This window comes from Cupressus sempervirens, chromosome 8, assembly GCF_028749045.1.
Source record: "Cupressus sempervirens isolate cs-2001-9-10 chromosome 8, ASM2874904v1, whole genome shotgun sequence".
In the NCBI taxonomy this organism is placed as follows: domain Eukaryota; kingdom Viridiplantae; phylum Streptophyta; class Pinopsida; order Cupressales; family Cupressaceae; genus Cupressus; species Cupressus sempervirens.
In genome coordinates, this window is record NC_143125.1 from 607,373,111 (window position 1) to 607,390,056 (window position 16,946).

A 16,946-nucleotide genomic window follows, 5' to 3' on the forward strand; every position below is an offset into this window, starting at 1 on the left:
GATTTTCAAAACTTAAGCATCCGGATTCAAGGACTCAAGGACCCAAAATGAGAGAAAGAGTGTTCATTTTATAATCAACACACAAAGTGAGGGCATTGGATTTGTCACAAATAGATGTGAGATGTGGCAAGAGATTCCTATGACGCATATGATAGAATATGCCAATTTTGAGATTCTATGACACATGCAAGTCAAATTTGGAAGAGATCTATGACGTGTCATAAGATTCCTCAACCCACTTAAAGCCAATAATCTATGACGAATAAGCCAAATAGGGACATGTGTAAGAGGTAATAATAATTCCTATGATGCATATGACAGAATATGCCAAAAATAAGATTCTATGACACACGAGAGTCAAATTTGGAAGAGAATCTATGATGCGTCATAAGATTCCTCAACCCACTTAAAGCCAAGAATCTATGACGAATAAGCCAAATAGGGACATGTGTAAGAGGTAATAATATTTGATTATGAAAAATCTCAGCCAAGTGTCAAAGGAGAATCCACGAGGTGTCACATCCAAGTGTCATGATGATGAAATATTTGAATTAAAAATCCTTTTATTCCACAAAATAAGAATTAGTAGAAAATGGAATTAATGATGGAAAATGGAACTTAGGAAATTAAGAATTTCCATGGTTTGTAGATGATAAACAATTAAATTAATAAAATTAATTAATTGAGGATGATAATTAGGAAGAATAATTAGTGAGAATAATAGAATTAAATTATGGGTTATTTAATCCTATAGAGAAAATTAGTAGATGATTGGCCAAATTGATTAAATGAATGCGACCGTATCTTTTGATGAAAATGTGATGATGATGGATATCAAATAAGATGATGAAAAGGTAGACCAAAGCCATGGTCAAATTAATTGATAGATCAAAATTGATAACATGCCAAGGACGCATGACATGAATTAATTGATATGTAACATTTAACCGACATTATAAATGCTACAGGATTGAAATTGATTGATAAGGTTTGATCATAATAACATCGACGAACATTGTCAATATTATTAAAATGGTTGATGATGCCATGATTTGACATTGAAAGCCTCAACAATGTCAAAGATTGGATGACATGAATGATAGTTTGACCTAGCACTAAGAGCCATGACAGTACTAAGGTCAGATTGATAAGATTGATAAGTTGATAGGTTTCCAAGACACTGAAAGCCACAACAATGCCTAGGAGTAGATAAATGATGATTTATTTGAGATGTTTGATATGTTTCGGGTGAATTAGGACTGATTTTGAGTGATTTCGAGTTGATTTGGGGTGATTCTAAGTTGATATGACATTGATGTGAAAGGGGATACAAATGACAAAATATGGTCAATTTGGCCAAAAGATCAAAGTTAGTAGAATGAGAAAATGGGACAAATTAGTATGAAGAAGTGATGAAGTCATAGATGCGAACCATTTTTGAGCGTCTACATTTTGCCCCTCTTTGATACAATGTGATTTAGAGCGTTGTATCAAAGAATAACTGATGAGAAAGCCACAACATGCCCCAGTAGGGATGATATATATGGGTGCCCCCTCAAGAAATTGACTAAGATAAGCATATGATAAGTCAATTTATCAACAACAAGAATGATGATGCAAGAATGCAAGATGAAAATGATTTGGTGAATTGGAAGACATGATTATGGTGATGGAGAATGAGATGAAAAAGAAAGATGAGATGAGGAGATGTTAGTATGATGGAAAGACTTTTGCTTTTAGAAAGTGCACTATATGTCAAATGGAGCTTTATTCTGATATGGCAAATGGAATGCAACACATCATGGCATAAAGGGCCAGAGCGCAAATGCAAGCCTTTTGCATAAACAAGCATGATGCAAACAGAGAATGACCTTGTCCTTCCTAAGGCATATGTACATGCCCCAGACTCTCAAAGGTACATTGTAACAGATAGAAATGGAAAAAGATGACCATGAACCATCCTGGTCACTCTCATAGATCAATTTTATATCATCAAGTGGCATAGGAACATGATCAAAGAAAAACAAAGAAAAAAATAAATCACTCACTGAACAGCATGAGCCAAAAACTATCCTTGTCCATTATTACTTGCTTTTTAGTGTGTTAGGTGTTTAGATGGTGTTTGACAGGTTGATAATGTGATAGTACTGTTTGTGGATTCAGAGGATAAGTTCATAGTGATCTGTTGGATTGATTGTTGGTTCACATTGCCTAGATAGTGTGATTGGCATTGAAGTGTAGTGCTTTGATTTTTAGTCTGCAAAGTGTAAGTGTTTATGCAAAAGGGGTGGTTATCTAGAGTGAGTATGTACAAGGTTTATTGCAAATTTTTGACGGGTTTTGTGGGGATATTTGATGTTTTTGTGTAACTGATTTCTTCAGGTCATTTTACGATTTTTAGGTTTTTTTAGGACATTTTATGATTTTTAGGAATTTTTTCAGGATCGTATTTGAATTTTTTAAGGATTTTTTCAGGACATTATGTGATTTTTAGTGATTTTTTCAAGATCGTTTTATGATTTTTAGGGATTTTTTTAGGATCGTATTTGAATTTTTAGGATTTTTTTAGGACATTTTTGAATTTTAAAGTATTTTCTGAGGACATTTTATGATTTTTTCAGGACATTTATGCCATTTTTAGTGATTTTATCAGGACATATTTGAATTTTTAAGTATTTTCTCAGGACATGTTTTGATTTTTATTGATTTTTTTAGGATCGTATGTGAATGTTTAGGATTTTTTCAGGACATTATGTGATTTTTAGGGATTTTTTCAGGATCGTATAAGCATAAACAAGTGTTAGCTCCAATCCATTATGTGATAGGTCTAATGGATAAAAAGCACTTAGGGATATGCCCCTAGTTCAAATTCAAATTCATGCACCATGTAGGTAATATGCTCCCAGACAAGACTCAAATTATGTACAAAGGCCAATGACAGATTGTGTGTGCAGACTGGTGATGCTTAGGCAATTTAACAAAGGACATTATCCAGTTCGTGAGCCATGATAAGGGACCAAGGATGTCTTGCAATATGAAGGATATGATCAAGGAATGATGGAGGGGGAAAAGACCAGATGGAATCCTGTTAGATGGAGGAGCAATAACTAATTACACATGGCGCCTATTTGCCAGGTTTTCACCATGGTACTTGCCCAAAGCGCTTGTTTGCCAGGTTTTCACTTTTTGACAAAATTTTTATCTTGACTCAAATTTTCGTGCCAAGATGCCTGTTTTCCAGGTTTTCATCAAGGCATCCATTTTTTCACGACTTTTTTCACTTTTTTCTTTTCTTTTTTCATGGCTTTTTGCTTCTTTTTTTTTGGTATTTTTTAAGGACTTTTTTCAATTTTTTTTCAATTTTTTCATGACTTTTAGATGGAATCAAGAATGTCATTGACAAATGTTGAGAAGATATCTGTTGTTGATGCTGCTAGCTGATGAGCTCTGCATCCATGACTGACCATAACTACATAGGATTTGTTTTGAGTCTGTAGCTAAAATCAAACCACTAGAAAGGCCTCGAGAGATACCATCATGTACCATATGTAAGACAAAGTCTATCTCTTGCGAATCAAGGCATCTAAGGATAATTGGGTCAATAGAAACATCATGTGGGATGTCATTGATGATGACATATGCAAAGGCTTGTTGGATAAATGACTTATTTTGGTTATTAGGAAAATTTGGTAGCTGGATTGGGGGATAAACAAAGGGATATAAGGGAGGGTTGCGAGGGTTGAGACCAATGACCTTCCACATGAATGCTGATTGAGAGAGCTCCAAAAGACTTTGTGGCATGTTGAACACTGGAACACTGATATTCATGGCCTCATACTTTTCATTTTGTATCATTGGGAGCTGCTTAGCTTTTGATTTTTTATGGTCTAATGGTGCTTTTTGGTTTTCACCAAGAGACCTATGCTTGCTATCTTTTTCTCTTTTTTCTTTGTAACTAGAAAGTGGAGTTGGCTCCCCAAAATATGCCAATGTGTTCACTTTAGGAGAAACTGCTTCTTTATGATCTTCAGTCATAATGCCTTCAAATTCTATTGTAAGAGTGTCATCATCATCGAATTGATCAAAAAATTGGTGGTCCATGTTGGTCCCAATCCAAAGGTTCAAGATAACTTGAGGAGATGTCATCATCAGTGTTGAATGGGCTTTGGTTGAGGGTAGATATGTGGGTAACTGATTCAATTGGGTCATTGGGGTTATGCTCAGAGACTAGGGGATTGTTGATTTCAAGTGGGATATCCTCAGATGTCTTTTCATCATTAGAAAAATCCATAGTCTTACATGTAGGTGTCATGGTACTAGGAGGACCTATTCGTAATGGTTTAAATCCAAGCCCCAAACTAGGAGGTCACCCTTTTGTAGTGATAGGTTCAATGATTCCTTGTTTCTGAGATCCAAGACCACTATAGCCATCATAACCTTGTTTCTGCATGATGGTAAACCCAAGTCCATACTTGCTAGGAGATATCAAAGTGGGTTCTCATTCTACTTTTTCTTTCTCAATACATACAAATGTATTCTCATTGATAGAAGTATCATTCTTTGTACTAATGGGAGAAAGTGGTGACTCCCTAATGTGAGAGACTTGAGACATAAAGTACTCTCCACACCCATTGTCTTCAATCTTCATCTTTTCCTTGGCTTTAATGAGTAGTATATTGGCATCCACATACTTAGAGGAATTTGTGGGTTGTGCTTCATTGTTTGTTGGGATTTGGTATGCAGTAGCATCTCTTAGATTAGCACAAAATTGGAAAGAATCTGGATCATCGGGGATGGTAACCTCTACATTGTGATAGGAAAACTTCAGACATTGATGATATGTAGAAGGAACTACTTTTATAGCATGAAGCCAAGGGCGTCCTAGTATCATGTTGCAATTCATTTCTATATCTAGGACATGGAACAATGTATCTTCAATAGCAAGACCAACTCTGACAGGTAATGTGATGACGCCCTTGGAATAGCGTTCACCATCATCATAAGCTTTTATTGTGATTCTTTGAGAGGGATCTACATCATCTTCAAAATAACCCAAATTGTTGACAACCTTAAGAGTATAGATGTTCAGTCCTGCTCCTCCATCTATTAAGACATGTCTGACTTTGGCATTATTGATGAAGACTTCGAGATAAAGGGGATCATTATGGTTAGGTTTGTCCTTAGGAATATCTTGGGGTGAAAAAATGATATGCTGTGATGCAGATAGGTTCCCAATCATGGCTTGGAACTGGGCAACATCAAACTTATTTGGGACAACTGACTCTTTAAGGGCTTGATCCAAGATCTTCTGATGTTGGGGAGATGCACGCAGTAGGTCCAAAATGGGTATTTGTGCAGGGGTTTTTCCGAGTTGTTCAACAAGGCTATAATCAGATGAAGTAGGAGCAATAGGTCTACTTGGGGGTGTAGGTCTAGTAGAAGAAGTAGGTCTAGATGGGGCTCCAGGTAGGGTGATCTTGCTATGGTGTGTAGTGATAGCACAATGAGGGTCTTCATCCTTCAATCTGAATGTGGATATGTGAAAGTCAGACTCATTAAAGAAATTGATGGTGTAGTCATAGCCAGTGCATGTGTAATTCACATTACCTTGTGAGTTTGAGTTTGAACTTGAGGGTTTCTCTTTGTCATGATTACCCAAAGGATCTTTGAAAATAGTATGATCAGATTTGGATGCTAACAATGATGGATCAATTGTGATGACACCATCGTCAATAAGGTCTTGTATTGCATGTTTCAGTTGGAAGCATGATGAAGTCCTGTGTCCTTTGGTGCGATTGTAATCACAATACTTTTTGTCAGCCCACTAATCAGCTTTAGTCAATGGTTCATCTTTGATTGGAGGTAATTGTAGGAAGTTATTACTCAGTAACTGTTGTAATGCAGTCTCAAGTTGTATTCCCAATGGTGTGAATTTCTTGTCTTTGGTTCTAAGATGTCTTCGAGGTTTATCTTGCGTGGGAGTCTCAGTTTTTTGTTGTGGAGCTGATGTTTGATTAGAGGTTTGTGAATTTGTAGGTTTACACCTTTCAAAGTCAGTTGAGGTTGTGCTATGCTAATCGTGTGGGCATCCATAATGCCATCATTAGTCACATTCTTGTTTTTGGAGAAAAATTTTGGCTTGTCATTAGATGAGTTGGTATTGGTGTTATCCTTGTTTGTCTTGAGGATTCCCTTATGGATAAGAGCATCTTCAATACTAGCCCCTTTTTTCATTAGTTTAGAAATGGTGCTTGGACTCTTGATTTTGAGTTCATACATTAAGTCTGGGACTAAGTTTTCAATGCACATGTTTACTTGTTATTCTTCAGGAATATCTAGTGAGCATTGACTAACTAGGTTTCTCCAACGTAGTAAGAATGTGATGAACGATTCTCCTGCATTCTATTTAGTTGAGCACAAATCAGAAAGTGTCACCTCATTTGTGATGTTAAAGGAAAAGTGGGAGATAAACTTGTCTGCTAGTTTTGACCAAGAATTTATATTACCAGGAAGTTTGGAGTACCATTTAAGTGCAAGCCCACTTAGAGAACGAGGGAACAATCTCATAACGTATGTGGGCTCATCACTGAGTTTGGTGCATGAAGCAAAAAATTCTTGGATGTGATCAATAGGGTTTTCTTTTCCTCGATATTTTTCAAACCTTGGAGCTTCAAAGTGTTTTGGGAATGGAGGCATATACAGACTTTTATCAAATGGGTTAGGACGTAGGTCCCTTTCCATATATAGAGCTTGTTTCTTTTGGACTCCCAATGCCTCAACTTGTTTGGAAAGTTGTTTGAATTTATGTAATAGTTCTTCATTGGGGTTTTCCATGATGGTCTTTCCTTCAAGTCTTTTGTGTCTATGAGTAGACCATTTGCTGTGGCGAGAACTATGTCTACTTGATTCTGACATTTCTATGTCTGATGAGTCTGATGAAGTGTCGCTAGGTGGTGGAGGTATGTTGGCACCTCGAAGACAGAAAGGTCCCTATTGTTGGGGAACTCGTTGTGGTATTTGATGTGGCATTTGTTGTGGGATTGACTGCGATTGTTTTACCATGTTTTGTTGTTGTGCCGTGTGTTGTGGTTGTTGTTGGGATACCTCTGTTGGTTGTATGTGAGACCATGTGCGTGCTTGTTGTTCTAGAGGTATTTTTTGAGGTTGTTGTGGCACATGTTGTTGTTGTAACAAATTTTTCTAGTATGCGATTTGTTGCTCAAGGTGTCTTTGGTATTCCAACTATTGCTTGAGTTGCTCTTGTTGTTTAGAAAACATCATTTTTTGTTGTTGGAATTGCTGCTGAAATTGTTGTTGATAAATTATGTGTAAGTCAAGTGGGTCCACATGGGATTTCATGTTAGGAATGTTGGATGTTTGCCCCACTTGTGGTTGTTTTCGTTGCATTTGATGTTGTTGTTGATATGTGGGATGTGTGCCAAGCAAATGTAGACTTGGTTGTGCCTTGGAAGTATTGAGTCCTTGTACCATTGTAGGTTGTTGTTGTTGTGGGGGTTGACTAAGTCCTTGAGAATTCAATGTCATGTTTATATTGTTGTTTTGGTACCTTTGTGTTTTAGATGTTCCTGCTTGCGACATCATATTGACTTGACAATGAGATACATTTCTATTGGAAATGGGTGTAATGTCAATAAGACTTTTCCTTTGTGTGTCCATAGGGATGGTTGCGCTTGATGTTTCACATGTTGTACTTATGAGAGGTTCTATAGTGTTTGGTGTTGTAGCACTGGGTAAAGTTAGGAGCAAAGGTGTACTTTGTTGATTTGCCTCCAAAGAAGGTATGTCTGGTATCCCTAGAGCATGGGTTCCTTTAGGTGCATTTTGTTTTTGCATCATGTGACTAAAATCAAGTCTTAATGTCCTTTTGGGGTGTTTAGGGATTGGTGGTATCTCATCAAACAAGGGGTTAACATTGATGTGTTCAAATGTACTTTGGAGGATTTCAATTGTTGGTTCTTGATGGGACCTTATAGGAGCCATTATTGTGTTTGAAAACTCCAAAGGTTGTTTTCCCTTGTCTAAGTCCAAATTTATCATGGGTTGGATTTTTTCAATTGTTGTGTTGGTTTGATTTTTGGACCTAGGACCCTCCAAGTTTGGGTTAAATTTGACAATTTCTTGGGCTGCCAAACATTTGAAGTTCTTTCGAAAACTTTTATCTTGTCATGCCCTAGCCATTTCTTCATCAGTGATGCCATAATCAGTGTCAGAGTCATCACTTAGGTGTACAGTACCTTGTTGTATGTTTGATGTGTTAGGTTGGCTGAATTCAAAAGAATGTGATTGTTCATCTTTAGGTGAGGTTGGTACACTTCCTCCTCCTGGTGGTATTGGCACGAATATAGGTTCAAAGTTAGGACTCCATTGAAGCATCCCATGTGTGGGGGAAGTGTTTGGAGGAAATCTCATGGTAGGTGCATTGTTCAAGGTTTGTTGTACCATAGCTTGATTATGAGGATCTTGCGGATACATGTTCAAGGGGTTTGCTAGTAATGGTTGTGATTCCTTGATTTGGTCTTTGTCAAAGCTTTTTTGGATTTTCTTGCTCTTTATTTGTCTTGGATGAGGTTTTGGTTGTGCTTGTGCCTCAGAAAACAAAGGTTGATAGAGTTCCTCAGGTCTCTGAGATGATTGTCTCCTAGTAAGTGCTGGCATGATACCTAAGAGTGCAAAGAGTGGTGGGTATGCAAGATATGAGTGTTTTTGGTATTTTTAATTGCTTAGGAATGTTATGAAATGTGAGGAAATGCTAGATGAATTATGGTTTTAATGTGAAAAGTGAAAATGTCCTAGGGATGTTATGCAAATGCAAATGCAAGGTGATGTTTTAAAGTTTGACTAGAGGGGATGAAAATGACTCTAAGGTATGCAAAATGACAATTAGGGTTATGTTTTGGACTTGGTAATGATACTAAAGGTAGGTGTATGAAAGGTAGGCTATGAAAATGATGGTGTTATAGGGTTCGTAATGATGTTTGGGACATGCAAAATGAGGGTAAATGCTCAAGAAGGTAATTTGGTTGATGGACAATTTGATAGGGTTTGGGGGTGAAAATGATGCTAAGGAATTTGATCAATGCAATATGAAGGGGATATACCACTAGGGTAGGTCAAAATGACATTTGGGGATGCTAGGGATATGATTGTGCTATGACAAGGGTATATGGAAAGTTTTGAACTTAGATAAAACCTTTTGAAAGTATTTTGCCTAAGAGTTTAACCTTGTGATAAAGGACTTTAGATCTTGACCAAAAATTGATAAAAGACAAAAAGATCAAATTGATAAAAGATGAAAAGGTCAAATATATCAAGACATAGATAAATTTTGACCAAAGAAAATGATAAGCAAAGATAAAAGGACTAGTCAAGATCCATTATCCGTCAACACTAGGAGATACTCTAAGATTTATACTTTTTCTAGATTTTTGACTAAATTCAAAGGTTTTGGGGGTTCAAATTGATGTTTTGAGGACTTGAAATGATGGTGATGCTGAGAAGATATGTGATATAGAAAATTCCTATGATGTAAAAGGGGGTTTTGGGTGCAAGATGCAGTTTTGGGTCAAGTGCAGAACAGGGAGGTCTAGAGGCTCCTAGATGCTGTTTTGGGGTCCTAAAGTGCAATTCAGAGGCCCAAAAAGGTCATGCATGTACCCAAGTGTGCCCTAATAGTTCCAAGTGCACCCTAATAGTAACAAATACATCATTGAAACACTTGGATCTAGTTTGGGCTTAGTTGGTAGTTTCTGGGCACAATTGGTAAGCTAGGAAGAATGTTTGTTGATTCTGGAGAGTATGGTTACCAAACTGACATGCCAGGAAGCTAGGATGCTAGGTTTGATGTTAGGATGGGTTGGGAGATGAAAAATGAAGGTCATGATGTATATAATGATGTCTTAAGTGAAGGTGATGATGATTAGGTGCTGTAGGATGTAGATCTGGGCAGGCTAGTGCAAGGGGAGCTAACCAGGTACCTAAGGACACTGTTGAAGCCCCAAAATGTTATCTGGAACCCAAAACTAGATATTAGGACCACCAAGTGCACCTAGATAGTGAAGAATACATAAATGATGTAGTTGGGGCCCAGTTGGGCACAATTGGTAGTTTCAGGGTGCAGTTGGTAAGTTGTGTTGAAACTGAGGCAATTCTAGAAGCTATGGTTTCAGGATTGATGTCACAGAGAGGTAAATGGTAGAGGAAAGTGTTAGGGAAAGTTTGGATGCTCAAAATGATGGTTAGGACACCCAAAATGATGGATAAAGTGGTCAAGATGATGAATAGGTATGCAAAGATGCAAGGTGGTGAATGCAAAGTGCTGATTTTGAGATGGGAATGCAAAAACTAAGGAAAGTACACTGAACCTAAATGGATGCAATATGAAAGGTAATAGATACTAAAAGAGGACTAAAAGGTGAAACATGAAGTCTATATGATGCAAGAATGAATCCTAGACTAGGGTGAATGCAAGTGAAATCTATGCAAGTGTGAGATCTACGCTTTGCCAAGCACATTTAGGAGCACAAGTCACCATGTTTTCCAAGGTTCGAGTGTGTTGAATCAATGTTTGCAAAGTTTGATAAAGGTTGAAATATTTTGGCAATGTGTGGTGTTTTGACAAGTTGAACTAATATCCAAGGTGTAAATTTAAAATTTTGGCTTTTATCTTGATTATGTTTTACACACACGCAAGACACATTAAGACAAGAATAGCTATTGTAAAAAGTTAACAAACACACCACAACCTAGGCTTTTAGGACTGTATCCACTAAATTCCTACTTGAACTAAAGTTCAACCATGCTTATCCAGAGTGGAAAACCTAGGATCTCTGCACCATAGGCTCCCCCTTACAGTGCACTCACTTCTCAGGGCTACCAAGATCTGCTTCCCAAGGGGCATGACTTCCCAAGGGACTGTTGCCTCTACTAAGGACCATGAGAATGTAGGATGTCTTCACGAGCATGGGTGACCCCTTGAGCTAGTGGATAGAAAGGATTTTGGCCACTAAAACATGGGTTTTAGTAAGGGCATTCTGTTTGGCAAGTGAATGATAAACTTCCATAGAAGGTCTCCTAGCCTCGAGAACTGGGGTTTGATGCACCACAAGGGCACTGGAGGAGAGCTATCACACAGTAATACTGTTGACACAACTTTCACCGTAATCAAATTTTATATAGCAGCTAGAATGTTGACCTGGCTTTGGCCCATTACCGCTCTGAGGTTGTCCCCTGGCATACCCAATATCGAGTATCTTGGTCCAAGGTAGGCCTCCTATAGAAGTTACATGGATTTCTCTTACACCCAAGATCCACGAATGGCGAGGGGAGAGGATACATCCAATGCAACTCCTAGGGATTTAACACTATAGACACACCAAGAAAAAAAGAAAAAGGTTCTTTTTAAGCACCAAACAAAATGTTATCTAATCTAGGAAATCCACACACATAGTTTTGAAAGACACATAAAGTCTTTGACAACGTCCTGCAAAGCACACATCAGTAGTTTGTTATGATCATATCTTCATCCAATGATCACCACACATTGAAAATAGACCATTAGTAACAAAAAATCACCTAATCTATGTCCTAGAGAGTGATAGGAACTTGAAATGCAGATATTGATTGATGCATGTGCTTACTGTGAACTTCGGTGTGCTTCAACAGTGCAAATTGCTCCCAAGAAGGCCAAAATGGCTCTGAACATCCCCAAGTGCAGCCAGACAGTGAAAAATGCATGAATGATGTAGTTGGGGCCCATTTGGGTGCAGTTGGTAGTTTTAGGGCGTAGTTGGGAAGTCTGGTGTAGGGTGTTGGGAAATGGGTGACTAGTCAAGACCCAGAAAATAAAATTTTTAGAGCTACACTCCCAAGTGCACCCAAAGAGTGTAGACTACATCAATGACATAGTTAGGGCCCAGATGGGTGCAGTTGGTAAGTTTGAAACAATAGAAGGAGGCTTTGGTGTCTTCTGGGCTCCTAAAATTGCTCCTAGGGGTCCCAAGTGGGCCCTGACAGAGCAGAGTGCGCCCTAGGACAGCAAGCTAATAGAATGTATGAAAAAACAGCATATAAGCATTTTACTGGACCCCTTTATTAATCTATGTGTGAAAAGGAAGAGCAAATAGTAATTATACCCTTCCAAGTGAGCTCCTTCCTTGCACCTACAAGCACAAACAAGAAAACCCAAGTTAGATATGCATGTTCAGGTCGGGTTCACCAAATGTAGGACTAAAAAAATGGGTTAAAAGCATAACATACTATGAGAAAATTACAAAACTCAATAATCATACGTTAGCACCCACTAGTCTACCATGAAAGCCAAACTAATTAAGAAAGCAATAGAAACCCCCTTTTTCATTTGTAGCTCCCATGTTCTTCTTTCTTCTCCAAATGATTGTAGCTCCAATTTTCCTATAGTGCACACAAGATTGAAGCCAAAGCCTATGATTTGGATCATGCCATGAGAATACTTGAACTGTGATTTAATATGAGAGCAAGAATGCAACATGCAAAGAAGTAGAGACTCAAAGATTCAACAATTTGTATTTTCAAAACTTAAGCATCCTGATTCAAGGACTCAAGGACCCAAAATGAGAGAAAGAGTGTTCATTTTATAATCAAAACTCAAAGTGAGGGAATTGGATTTGTCACCCATAGATGTGCGATGTAGCAAGAGATTCCTATGGTGCATATGACAGAATATGCCAATTTTGAGATTCTATGACACATGCAAGTCAAATTTGGAAGAGAATCTATGATGCGTCATAAGATTCCTCAACTCACTTAAAGCCAAGAATCTATGACAAATAAGTCTAATAGGGACATGCGTAAGAGGTAATAATAATTCCTATGATGCATATGACAGAATATGCCAAAAGTAAGATTCTATGATACATGAGAGTCAAATTTGGAAGAGAATCTATGACACGTCATAAGTTTCCTCAACCCACTTAAAGCCAAGAATCTATGACGAATAAGTCAAATAGGGACATGCGTAAGAGGTAATAATATTTGATTATGACAAATCTCAGCCAAGTGTCAAAGGAGAATCCATGAGGTGTCACATCCAAGTTTCATGATGATGGAATATTTGAATTAAAAATCCTTTTATTCCACAAAATAAGAATTAGTAGAAAATGGAATTAATGATGGAAAATGGAACTTAGGAAATTAAGAATTTCCATGGTTTGTAGATGATAAACCAATTAATTAATAAAATTAATTAATTGAGGATGATAATCATAAAGAATAATTAGTGAGAATAATAGAATTAAATTATGGGTTATTTAATCCTATAGAGAAAATTAGTAGATGATTGGCCAAATTGATTAAATGAATGCGACCGTATCTTTTGATGAAAATGTGACGATGATGGATATCGAATAAATTGATGAAAAGGTAGACCAAAGCCATGGTCAAATTAATTGATAGATTGAAATTGATAACATGCCAAGGACACATGACATGAATTAATTGATATGTAACATTTAACCGACATTGTAAATGCTATAGGATTGAAATTGATTGATAAGGCTTGATCATAATAACATCGACGAACATTGTCAATATTATTAAAATGGTTGATGATGCCTTGATCTGACATTGAAAGCCTCAAAAACATCAAAAATTGGATGACATGAATGATAGTTTGACCTAGCACTAAGAGCCATGATAGTACTAAGGTCAGATTGATAAGATTGATAAGTTGATAGGTTTCCAAGATACTGAAAGCCACAACAATGCCTAGGAGCAAATAAATGATGATTGATTTGAGATGTTTGATATGTTTCGGGTTGATTAGGACTGATTTTGAGTGATTCCAGGTTGATTTGGGGTGATTTTGAGTTGATATGAAATTGATGTGAAAGGGGATACAAATGACAAAATATGGTCAAGCTGGCCAAAAGATCAAAGGTAGTAGAATGAGAAAATGGGACAAATTAGTATGAAGAAGTGATGAAGTCGTAGATGCAAACCATTTTTGAGCATCTACAAAAGCATTTAGAAGACTATCTCTAGAATGGAGCATAACTATCATGGATCCAGATAGAACACCTAGATACTTGAGATTGAAAGCATTTAGAAGATTATCTCTAGAACGGAGCATAACCTTCAAGGATCCAGATAGAACACCTAGATACCTGAGATTGAAAGCATTTAGAAGACTATCTCCAGAATGGAGCATAACCTTCAAGGATCTAGATAGAACACCTAGATACCTGAGATTGAAAGCATTTAGAAGATTATCTCCAGAACGGAGCATAACCTTCAAGGATGCAGATAGAACACCTAGATACCTAAGATTGATAAAAAAAGATAACAAGGTCCAATCATTTGTCATAGAATCATCCCCAAAATGAGGCTTGATCCTTAGGAGTTGGGGTTTAGACTATCACAATCCCTATCCATTGAACTCTAAGAAGAGCTCTTATAAGGTTGATCAATTGATGAAAAGATAAGATAGATAGCAAAGATGCCAGATAGAAGGGAACAAGATGCCCCGAGTGATGAGATGCCCCAAGTGATGAGGACATAAGATGGGAATGAGATGCCCCAAGCAATAGGTATTCAATGATGTAATCATCCTGCCCCCTCGGGAGTGAAATCAAAAGATGACACACCAGAAATAGATGTGAAGAAATATAGCAATAGATACAGAAGAAATCTGAGATGTAGTAGAATGTAGAAGAGATTAGAATGATCTGAAGAAAAGAAAAGAGATCAGAATGATCTAAAGAAAATTCAGAGTTGTTATGTAATGATTGCAAGGTTGCAAATACCGAGTTTGACCAAAAGTTGACCAAATTTAGCCATAGTTGACTTGAGTTGACTTTTTCCAAGATGAGGTGTGAAAAAATGAAGAATGTAGAGTTGAAAGGATTCCAAGAATCACAAAGTATCAGAAAGATTTGGATTGCACAAGCATTCGATTGTGTCAGTGCCCAAAATTTTAATATGCATTTTTGAGGTTCTTAGGTGTGTCAGATTTTGAATTTGATCTTGAAAATGGATTCAAAATGGTCAAATTAAATAGGGGTGTGATTTTTGTGCAAATTTGAGCACTTTGAAAAATTTGGGTCAACAGCTATATAAGGGCTAGAGGGGTCATTTTCAATTCATTTGTGCTTTTTGTCTTCTATTGATTTGAGCTCTGAGAGAGACATGGTAGTGAACGTTAGATATCATCAATTTGAGCACTCCAAACCTCATAGTCAGCCAACAAACTATGGACCACCAGTGTGTCATTGAGTTCCTTCCTTCATACTTTCGCTATCACGTATTTTGATGTCATTTATTGCACATTTTAGCATGTTTTAGGATTGTCTAATCGGTCCTCACACAAGACCTATCTCTTTTCACATGAAGATCTTCTTTTTTCGCATGAAGAAATAGGGTGCATTGTTTCTTCGTGCACAGTAGGAGGATCTTTGTGTTAAGATAAAAAAAAGATAGAAATATAAACTACATGCAAATATAACCAATAACAGAAAATAATAGATCACACAAAAATGAACTCAAGGCACAAAGATTTAACGTGGTTCACCCAATCCTTGGGCTACATCCACCAAATAGCAAGTCTGATCTTATTACAATCCAGTGATTACAACCTAATTACAATCTGTAATCCCTTATAGCTCAATACCGCTGCAAGAACCAATTTTGCATCACAACATAATAAAAAATACCCAACCCTAAACCCTTTTGTACAAGTATTAAACCGCTTTAGGGTTATAACATGTCGGCCATAATTAGCCATAACTTTAGTGGTGAATCTACAAATGGTGAATAGTACCAAAATTATTGGCAAATAGTACCCTTTTTTTTTTGGGGGCGATGCCCCAAACCCCACTAATTATGAAGTATGTAAAGTAATTTCCTAATCAATCACCACAATCTAACACTTCACATAGGAAGCATTAGGTTTCATATGAAGAATGAGATTCTTCACATGAGGTGATTCATTTCTCGTGCAAAAATCTCTCTTCTTGAGCTGACAACTCTTTTCTTGCACGGGCAACTCTTTTCTCGTGTGACGATGTGATTCTTTGCGGGAAGAAATAATGTTTTCATGATAAACTCAAAGAACTTTGCACAAGATTTCATGAATTTTGCATGAAATCCCATGACAGTCATGTTTACAAGTTTTATTTTCATGCTAAAAAATTGTATTTTAATTTGTTTCAATGCGTCGTTTCGACTTGATACTAATTGTTTCATTTATCATTTTTGTTGTTGTGCATGCAAGAGGTTTTTGGTGACATTGCATTCAGGTCTCATTACCCACCATATGGGGATCTATTGCAGAGTCTCGATGACACTGATCGGGCACACATTGCTTGATTGGGTTCATCTTCTTTGTGCTAGATTCCAGTCATGATGGTGAATCATGGCCTTCTTACTGCATTGGTAGAGTGTTTCCATTCAGAGATGAATACATTTCATTTGCGGATGGGTGAGATGACTATCACTCTGGAGGACATCTGGAGGATCTTGCAAATTCTCTTTCATGATGCCCAGGTCATCTATGATACAGTGTCTCAAGTAGGGACAGAGGCACTATTTATTGTTTTTGGGAGAGAGCTACCGAGAGGCATGACTATCAACTGGGATGAGCTGATGCATACCTATGGACTAACACACAGGATGGAAACCATGCTAGCTATATTTTTGAGCTACTTCTTATGTCTTGACAGAGGACAACATGGTTTGGAGTGTGGGCGGGGTGCCATACTTCATAGGATGTTGGAGGCACCTGAGATCTTTGCGTGGGGTCAGTGCATGTTGGCTCACCTTTTCCATGAGATGCATGAGGTCATCTTCCATGAGAAGAAGACCATGGTAGCAGGAGTTTATTTGTTGCAGATCTAGGCCTAGGAGAATCTTCCCATATGTAGGCCAATTTTTGAGGATGCCAGAGAGCCCATGGA